Raw genomic sequence first — 10,815 nt, forward strand, 5'->3', positions numbered from 1 at the left:
ATCCATGCATGCTTAGTGCTTGATTAATTGTCTCCGCGCTTAATTTACGTTCATGCTTAATGATCAGTTTCGTTCATGATTAATTGGTGTATGTGTTGCTTAATCACATAATGATAGCCTTATGTTAATTTTTGCTTAGTAATTTAATTTAGGGTTGGATTAAGTGGTTGAACTGGTTAGGGATAAATCCTTGTAACCTAGGATAAGAGACTTGCTTGTGAATCAAGGGGAAACAACATGTTTTAATTCTGTTATTTTCCAATTAAAATTTGCTTGCTGTTTAAATTACAAAAACAAACAACCCCCCCCCCCAAGTCGTTACTATTTTATCACTATCTATTATGAACGTTGGTTGACCATTGCTTGTTGGGAGACGACCTAGGATCACTTCCTAGATACTGCATTTTTAATGTTTATTTGATTTGGGTACGGCCTCGATCAGTTGTCCGCATTAGGATTTTATTGCTTCAAATATGGAATCATTTGTTGTTGGAGATTGTTAAGTTTCATAATTTAGATTTATTGCTTGGATTTTCTTTTGTTAAGACATTATTTATTTTATTGATGTAATTGACTAATTGTAAAGATTTTATTTAGATTTGTATTGAACTTAATTTGATTGTGTTGTATTTTTATTGAAATTGAAATTCTTTTAAAACTAGGCCTGCGAATCGGCTCGTTTGACCTGCGGGGTCCGCGGGGCGAGGGCAGACCAATTTATTTGGTTCGTGTAAGAATGCGGGATGGGCTGGCCCGGTCCGCTGCCAATACGGGCTTAAGCGAGTGGGCCTTATGCGAGACGGGCCAGCCCGCTTACCCACCCCTAATTTCAAGGACCCAAAAGATCAATCGTTGAACACTCACTCAAAAATTCAAATATTAAAAGTTCTTCAGCCAAGACATTTTGGCTCAGACTTAAACAAAGGGAATTATTGGTGCCTTTTGATCCTGTAGGTTATACCTATTGGGATTATGTTGATTCTTGGACCAAAGTATTATGGCATCAGAACACCCTCTATAAGCATTCGTGACTCATATATTTTAAGACCAACACAGTCTATAACTTCCCAAATTGGTTCTTACAATGGTGGGATTTCATTGGTCCAATTCCGGAGATTTTCCCAGAGCAGGTTCAACAAGGATTTGCTCAATTTAAAAAACAATTTAATTCCCAAGAATCACGAATTCCACCAGACCTTAAATATTTTTGATGTTTTGCTTTCTCAAGGATTTTTTTCATGGCAATATCGCTATAGTAAGACTGAAAAAACAAACCAATTCCCATCCCTATAGAGGCATGCCTTTTTGAAGTGGTGGACTCAATTTGATTCATCCAAGGCTGACACAGAACAAGTTAAGCTTTGGTTTCAATCCCATCCAGAATTTCTCAAAGTGGCTGACCCAGAGACTTCAGTCTTCCTCAACCAGAAGTCCTAATTAGCTGCATTTCTAGCCGACTCTAAATCAAAAGAGAGTTTGGCCAAGAGTCTTAAAGAAGTTCTTCAAATGCTACAAAAGGAAGAAGAAGAATGCTCTTCGTCAAAGAAGGAAGAGGCAAGTTCATCTGAAGAAGAGGAAGACCCTTTTCTACCAAAACGAAGATGATTGTTTTGGTATCTCTTTAAATGATGTTTAAAAGTTTTAATTGTATTAGCGGTCACATAACCACTTGTATTTTGTTATTTGTATTATCAGTCAAATAACCGGTTGTTTGTTTTTTGTAATAGTTCCGGTTAAGCAATCAATATTGTAGCAAACAGTAAAATTTTCGGCTATAAAAGGAGTCCTCGTCCATAATGTGAGGCACCCTTTCATATAGCCATTTATGAAGTTTTAGAGAGAGGTGCTCTGCTTAGGACCACTTTGTAAGCCCTTCTTTCATTTTGAATTCAAGTAAATTTGAAGTTTTCTATCATCTCCCTTCTCCCTGTTTTCCAATCTTGTGCGGCTCTGCTGCCGCTTCGGTTTCTTTGTTTATAAAAACCTGGGATTTGTAAGCCTGCAAAGGTGTGTCCTTGATAACTGTTTTTGAAAACTGCATCTTATTTATCCATCATACTGCATCATTCTTACTTCCTATTTGTCTATACATACATACATACATACATATATATATATATATATATATATATATATATATATATATATATATATATATATATTTATGCGTTATTTGGTGAATGTATATCGTGAAAAATTTACTACTATTTTCATAATCAAATTAATAGAACTTTATTTAAAATTGAAATTTCTCATTTTAGAGTAGTGATATTATAATGATGAGGTGAGCGTTACATTGAGCACCATGAGTTTGCAGGATTTCAAAAAAGGAGCTTTTCACTTTCAATGACTTCCAAATCAACACAAATAGGATCCCAAACATCTCAAACATGTTTTCCCACACCAAATATAAGAAACAACAACAATTTACAAGGGTAATCACACCGTATACAAGAAACAACAAGCCTTTTTTAGGAGGTTTCACTTTTGAATTTTTTACTATAAAGGGCTAAAGTAGGATTTAGACATAAAAGGAAAATTTTCTTTTACCTATTGAAGTAAATCTCTAGCTAATGAACATGGGTAATGGTGCTAATTACATAGCTCAAGGGTAATCACAATTAATCACGCACAAAGTAAATCTACACAAAGTGAATTCACACTATCTAATCTTGCATAATGTAATTTTGCACAATGTAATCTACACAAAGTGAATTCACACAAATAGAACTTTCTATAATATGAGTCGTAATTTGCAGGGAATTACATATACACTGTGTCCTTCTATATGCATCCAAAGGACTTGTTCACTTACACAAATCACTTTAAATTAAGCATAAGTGATGTCCAACATTACTACTGTCATACCCTAATTTCGTCCGGGGACCTTTGCTCGATGACGTGCGACCATTCTTTGGTCCTCGTGAGGTGCTTGGCACCCATCATTAGGCAATTTGTGAAATTCCAGGACATGCCGAAAAACCAAAAAAATATTGATGCACAATCTGTAAGTTTCCGTGACACACCGGAAATCAAATGGAAGCATCGTTGCATAATTAAGTGAGGTTCCGTAACATTCCGTAAGTCAAAAAGGGGATGATTATGTAATCCGCAAGGTTCCGTAACATTACGGAAAGAAAACAAGTATCGTTACGAAATTCGTAAGTTTCCGTAACTTTACGAAAAAAGAATCACCAAAAAACAGCAGAGGGGGGTGTACTTAGTAAAAATGGGGGTGCAAATAGCACCCAGGCCCACTTGGGCCCTCCGGAATATTCCTCCAGAAGGCGGTTGCTTCTGGAGGAAGCAACCCTGCTCGCCTGGGCGAGCTGAGCTCGCCTGGGCGAGCTGGGCAGCAACCACCTCCCCTATTTTGCTATAAATAGGGGAGGAAGGCAAGAAGGAAGGGGACAGCCCCTTAGGCACTTCTCTCTCTTTCGAATTTGCTTGGAAAAATTGTTTCCGTGAAGAAAATCTAAGCCAAGGCGCTTCCGAAACGTTTCCGTAACGTTTTCCGTGAGGAATTTCGCAAAGATTTCAACCGTTCTTCGACGTTCTTCATTTCGTTCTTCATCGTTCTTCGATCTTCAACGGGTAAGTACCTCGAACCAAGCTTTTCGATTCATTCTATGTGCCCGTAGTGGTCCACATTGTGTTTCGTGCATTTTTTATTCTCGTTTTGTTTACTTTTTATACCCCCTGTTGACGTGCTTAAGCCATTTTACTTAAGTCATTTCTCGTTTAACTTAAAAATAAAATAAATTTCCACCGAACGTTTGAATTGTATTATCCATTAACTTCGGTTAAAATAAATTCCGACCGTTCGGTCGTGCCGTAACCACGTTGGAAATCAAAAAGAGGTAAAAAATAATATAAAAATCAAAAAGACATCTTTTAGTAAAATAAAGCGGAAAATCAATCGGACGTTTTCTCTTTGGGATTTCTCATTCTTAATCGAATTGATTAATAACTAAAGTGAAACTAAAGGCTAAAATCAATTCGCCTAGTCAAGCTCGTCCACAAAAATAGGCTTTTGAAGTTTGTCATTTCATTTTCTCACTAAGTAAAATGGATCATTTTTAAGGTCCAACGCCTTAAAATGATCACCTCTTAAAGTAAAAAAGAATCACTTGATAAGAAAGAACTACGTAGGTCTGATTTTCTCATCCCAAATTGAGGAATACGTAGGAGCAAAGGGAAACACCCTTGTCGACCACAAAAAGAGAAAATATAAAAAGGGTATAAAGGATATAAGAACATAAAAGGGAACATAAAAATCAAAGTCATGTTTGCACATTCGATTAAAGGCTGCCGTCCCTTGGGACGGGCGTGTGGGGTGCTAATACCTTCCCCGTGCGTAAATACAACTCCCGAACCTTTCACTAAAAAGTTCGTAGATCGCGTCTTTTCCGGTTTTTCCGACGTTTTCCTCAAATAAACGTTGGTGGCGACTCCGCACGTATTCCTTTCGTGGAACACGCATCCCGCGAGTCTCGCGTCGCCCTCCCGCCGAAGGGTAGGTTGCGACAGTTGGCGACTCCGCTGGGGACTGTTTTTTAGAGAGTTAGGCCATTTAATCTTGTGCAATGTTTTATCATGACTTTCTCCTTTGTTGGTTTCCCTTTATTTGTCTTATGTTCTTGTGTATATAAACTTTTTGTTGCTTTTAGTGTGTTTTAGAATGTATGCATGAGGTAAATATTTATTCATTTGATGCACACAAACACTAACACTATTTGCACACACTGTGAGTGAAAAAGGGCCCTATACCCGGGTTCATGGGAACATAAGGAGTGGAGGTGAATCTGTGATCATGCTAGGTCTCCGACTTGCTTGATTACAGTGAACCCTCATCTAGAGCTTTTCTCTTTGAAAACTTATTGTTGCTAGTAGTCCCTACTGCTGCAATATGTTCTTCGAAGGGGATGATACCTCTAGAAACCATCAAGAGAGATATGACTACCTTGGGGATTATTGCTAAAAGCCTAGTTAGTTCTCTCCCTTATAGGTCCCTTAAATAGGGGCACGGAGCAAACACGCTGCGTGCCATTTTTCACACTGCCATGCATAAGTATCATATACCTGTTTGCTTATGTTCAGTGAATATTATCATACTATGTACATCCCCGTATTGTACCTTTCGCATGTGCATCATGTGCGGGTTCCGTCTTAATCCCCTCTCTTGGGCAAACCAACGGAGGGTCCGTGTCACCTTCTTAAATACATACGTTGGGCACTTTGCTACCCCAAGACGTTGTATCTAAGAAGGAGACAATTCCCCGGACCCCCGCTTTCCTAGATTGCATCTGCGTCATATGCATTCCATCATGCATTCATCCATCCCACCCATGAGATACCGGAGTTTTGATTTGCACCAGCTTTTGTTTCACTTTAGTAAAACATGGGATCAAGTCAAAAGCCTTCGTTTAAAAAGAGGTTCTATCAAGTCAAAATCAAGAGCTTAGAGGTCACCAGTTTACGAAAGTTGGGGCAATTAATGGGTCAACTTCAACGGCAAGCCTTCCGCAAAGCCTATGGTAAGCATTTGGGACCTAGCTAGGGTAGAAGTCTCCATGGAACCAATTGCCTCCCTCGCCCAGTATTATGATCAGCCGTTGAGGTGCTTCATCTTTGGAGACTTCCAGCTATCACCAATGGTGGAAGAATTTGAAGAGATCCTAGGATGTCCTCTAGGGGGAAGGAAACCATACCTCTTCTCAGGGTTCTACCCCTCATTGGCCAGAATTTCTAAAAAAGTCCAAATCTCGGCGCAGGAATTAGACCGCCAAAGGCAAGTCGAAAATGGGGTGGTCGGAATACCGAGAAAATGTTTGGAGGTAAAAGCAAGAATCTTGGCAGATAAAGGCGAGTGGACCCCATTCATAGATATTCTCACACTGTTGATTTTCGAGGGAGTCCTCTTTCCAAATGTGGATGGGTTGGTGGACCTGGCAGCGATCGACGTTTTTCTCGCCTATCATAACCACAAGGAAAGTCCGGTTGTCGCTGTGCTAGCCGACCTATATGACACCTTCGACCGAAGATGTGAAGAAAGCAATGCAAGGATTGTTTGCTGTACTCCAGCTCTCTATGTGGGGCTGGTTTCACACCTTTTTCTCCAAGAAGGTAGGCCCTTCTATCCGCTACAAGGTTACCGCTCGTGCGTCGAAAAAGGAAAGGCGAATTGGGACCAACTCTTGGCTAACATGGATGGGCGTCTGTTAATTGGTTCCCTCGCTAGAAGGAAGGAAGAATCAGGATTCTATCTTCATGCGAAGGATGTCCAAATGTTCCCTTGATGGAACAAGGGGTTGTATTAATTATAATCCCGTCCTCGCCATAAGACAGCTTGGCTGTCCCATGAGAGGAGTACCATCAGACGAAAGCATCACGCCTTTCATCGCACGAGGTTTCAGTGACCACAACGCGAGGGTACTCCAAGGAGTTCGCAAGGCATGGGATGCGGCGTGAAGAAAGGATAGAGAGCTTAGGGGAAGCAGTAATGGGATCATCGGCGGCTATCATAAGTGGCTGAGAGTCCGAACACAAGGATTGGATTGGCTCCCAAATCTAAAGACTGTGAGAGACGATGAGGTTAAAGCTTCGGAAGAAAGTGATGAGGTACAAGCCCTAAAGGCAGAGCTTGAAAGAGCCTGGGTAGTCGAAGAGAAGTTCAAGTCCATAGCCATCAAAGTCTGAAAAGAGTATGATGAACTAAGGGATGTCAATATGGCCACCGATGAAGCCTTGGAATGAGAAACCAAGAAGGCCCGAAAGGAAGAACACGACCAAAGCAAAGTTTTGAGGGGCTTTATAGGGCAGCAATAGTGAGCTCAAACTCTGAAGAGGTGAAAGGAATCATCATGGGTCAAAGGTATGATCTAGAAGGACGAGCTAAGGCTTGCCTTAGGTCGAAAAGAAATTTGTCCCAACAGTTAAAGTGAGACTGAAGGGAATATGTGGGCCATCATCGATGAGTGCAAAGAGAAGCTAAATCTAGCGGCGACTCACGAGCAAAGGCTAGAAGATGAGTACGCCAAGATATCAGCAGAAAGGGAAGCAAGGGAGAGGGTAATTGATTCATGGCACCAAGAGGCAACAATGTGGACGGACCGATTTGCTCGTACTTTGAACAGGAGTCAAGAACTTCCCCGATTGCTAGCCAAAGCCAAAGCAATGGCGGACACCTACTCCGCCCCCAAGAAGATCCACAGACTTCTCAGCTATTGTCAACATATGATAGACTTAATGGACCATATGATTAGAAACCGCTAGGAAGTTTGTATTGTCGCTCAGATCTTGACTAGTTATAACTTTTTGAATAAAATGAGTTTATCCCACGTTTTTACTCCAAAAATCAGTGCGAATCAAGTCACTCCCGCATTTTATCTCTAGCATGCATTGTATGTTGGTCTCGTCCTTTGTCACGGGAAGCCGGAAGGTCCATATCACCTTCTTAATTGTACACATGGGGCACTGCGCCCCCAAATGCGCAAGTAAGAAGAGATAATTTTCCGGGCTCTCGTGTCCGTAAAATGCATTCATATCATGCATCGCATAAGCATCTCTTCATAACATCATAATGGACATATCCTGCATTTTTCCGTTATCATATTCCAGCCTCACATTTTGCATGAGTCATGGCATCATCATGCATATGCGTTCAACAAACTTTTTGATCTGCAAAATTGCATACCATTTGTTTTCATGTTTGCTCATCCTTGCGTTTTCCTCTACAAAACAAAAACAAAAAGGGGGAAGCGTGAAACTTCACACTACATTCTTAGTTTCATGTGTTAGGCACCACGAGCCAACCATGTTGGGATCATAAACCCGTTTCACTTAAAAACAAAATAATTGAACATGGTACCTAATGCATGGTTAACTAGGAAATGGTGTTTCTTCGGGCATCTCAATTTCATAATTACATTTTCCGTGCATAAGCTTAAAGTATGCCCGAGTCATTCATCCCTATGAGATGTTGTTGAAGTATTGGCAATCAGAATTTCCATTCCTTGGATTACGGGGTTGAACCAAGCTCAAGCTTTTACAAAAAGGTTCATCAAGTCAAGTTGAAATATGGAAGTAACCATCCTGCAAAATTGGGGCAAAAGATGAATCGAGTCACATCACTGCTTCGTCTACTGCCAAACATATTTAGGATTGTTGATGTCCTTGTTACTTCCAGTTTCACCTTGACAAAGATGTCATGGACCATGTTGAAAATCTAAATTGATTCAACCCCATATCCTGCGTAAAAATTCGCAATACTTCGACTGTACATCATTCGCATGCATCCATGCTTTTCATTGGTTGCATTGCTCATTGCATTCTTTCCTTGAAAAATAAAATAAAATAAAATAAAATGAACTTATCAAAAAGAAAAGGACACACTTTACGGCACCCTTACCGAACTCGTACTAGAGCTAGAGTAATGGGTGAAGCAGAGAAGGTGCAAGAGAAGATGAAGGCCGAAAATGGAGGCCATAAAAGAGCAAATGGCCACAATGATGAAGGCCATGATGAGCATGAAGAAGATAATGGAAGCCAATGCGGTTATAGTTGCCGCTATTAGCGCTGTCGCTAAGGTGAACCCGATGCTCCCATCTGGCCTCAAGCAAATGAATCATCCAACCTCAAATATGGTAGGCAAAGATTTGGGAAGTACGGATGACCCCATGATGTGCAAATTCCAAAACGAGCACGCCTTCCCATCATATGGCTTGCCTCCCAACTATACACCACCCAATGTGGCATACACTCTCAATAAAAATCTCAATAACTCCACTCCGATACTCATTGAGAACAAATAACCTCATCAGGCACATATCTCTCAAACCATGGGGGAGACACATGAAATTCCCCACCACAATCTAGCTGACTTCGAGCCTTGGCTCGGATATGCCACTGAAGGGCAAGCAGTTGGTGGTATACCCTTTGAAAACACTTTGGAGGGCCCTCAGTTTCACCCACAACCACAACCATTGCATTTTGCGGTGGGAAGAGCCCCTCCTGCCATGGCCGAAAAGGGAAAGGCGGATCATCTAAAGGAAAGGCTCAGGGCCATTGAAGGAGGTGAAGATTATGCCTTTGCTAACCTAGGAAAGTTGTTCCTAATACCCAAGCATGGTCATTCCCAAGTTCAAGGTGCTGGACTTTGACAAGTACAAGGGGACTACTTGTCTCAAGAACCATCTAAAGATATATTGTCAGAAGATGGGGAAATACGCAAAAGATGAGGAATTGCTGATACATTCCTTCCAAGAAAGTCTTACTGGGGTAGCTGTTACCTGGTACACTAACTTGGAATCTTCCCGAGTCCATTCTTGGAAGGACCTAATGGTTGCCTTTGTTAGGCAGTATCAGTACAATTTTGATATGGTTCCGGATAGGATGCAACTACAGAACATTTGCAAAAAGGGGGACGGATCTTTCAAAGAACACGCCCAAAAGGTGGAGGGATCTGGCGGCCCAGGTGGTACCCCCAATGATGGAAAGGGAGACGATGATCGTGATGGTAGACACATTATCGATACTCTACTATGAAAAGATGGTGGGCTACGCACCCTCAAAGCTTTGCGGATTTGGTCTTCGCCAATGAAAGGATCGATGTGGGTCCGAAAAGAGGCAAATTTGATCATCCTACTAGGACGACTGAGAAAACTGGGGCAAATGAAGAGGGTGAGAAAGAGGGAGAAACCCATGCTGTGACTACCATTCCTATACGGCCAAGTTTCCCACCAACCCAACAATATCTTTACTCAGCCAATAACAAACCTTCTCCTTACCCACCACCCAGGTATCCACAAAGGCCATCCCTAAATCAACCACAAAGCCTGTCTACCGCACTTCCAATGACGAAGACCACCTTTAGCACAAACCAAAAAAACACCAACAAAAAGGAATTTTGCAGCAAAAAGCTTGTAGGGTTCACCCCAAATTCCGTTGTCATATGCTGACTTGCTCCCATATCTACTTGATAATTCAATGGTAGCCATAACCCTAGCCAAGGTTCATTAACCTCCATTTCTCCGAGAATACGACTCAAACGCAACGTGTGCTTGTCATAGAGAAGCCCCGGGGCGTTCCATTGAGCATGGTAGGGCTCTGAAGCATAAGGTGCAAGGTCTAATTGATGCGGGCTGGCTGAAATTTGAGGAGAATTGCGTGTAAATCCCGACATTGACAAGAGATGCCACACATGGGGCAATTTTGAAAGCTGTTGTTAGGTGTCCCTAATGACTCATCAGGGTTTCCAAGTTTATGCCATTATTGTAAACCACAGCTACAATGTTAAATGAAATGGATAAAGTTGATATCTTTGTCCCTCATCCTCTCACAAACGCATGTTTGCTTATTCAACTTTCACCGGAATGTGGGTGTAAGCCATTGGTCTGTTTGCTCAAGCAACCTGCGCTCCTAAGTGTTGACTTCCAAGACCGTTCAATCAGAGATTACTCATCTTGCACGTTGGTGGGGGTGCTGTGAAACAACGAGCAAAGTTCAAAACAAATAAGTTTCAAAATAAAAAATAAGTTTCAAAATAAAAAATAAAAAGGCATTTGATTGACTGTGTTTTCAATATAGACATTCATGTGACCTCATTTTGTCTTTTTAGAGAGAAGTGAGTTATCAAGAATAGGATGTTGGATAAATGGCCTTAGTTACCTTAAGAAAAGGGGGGGTTGAATTAAGATACGAAGATTATTCCCCAATTAAACTTTCACTCTCTCTTTTCGAATGCACACAGGGATAACCCTTCCCTTGTGTTCAGGAATCCTCTACAACAAGAGACCCACGGTCTCTTAATCCCTT

This window comes from Glycine soja, chromosome 14 (assembly GCF_004193775.1).
Source record: "Glycine soja cultivar W05 chromosome 14, ASM419377v2, whole genome shotgun sequence".
Classification (NCBI taxonomy): Eukaryota; Viridiplantae; Streptophyta; class Magnoliopsida; order Fabales; family Fabaceae; genus Glycine; species Glycine soja.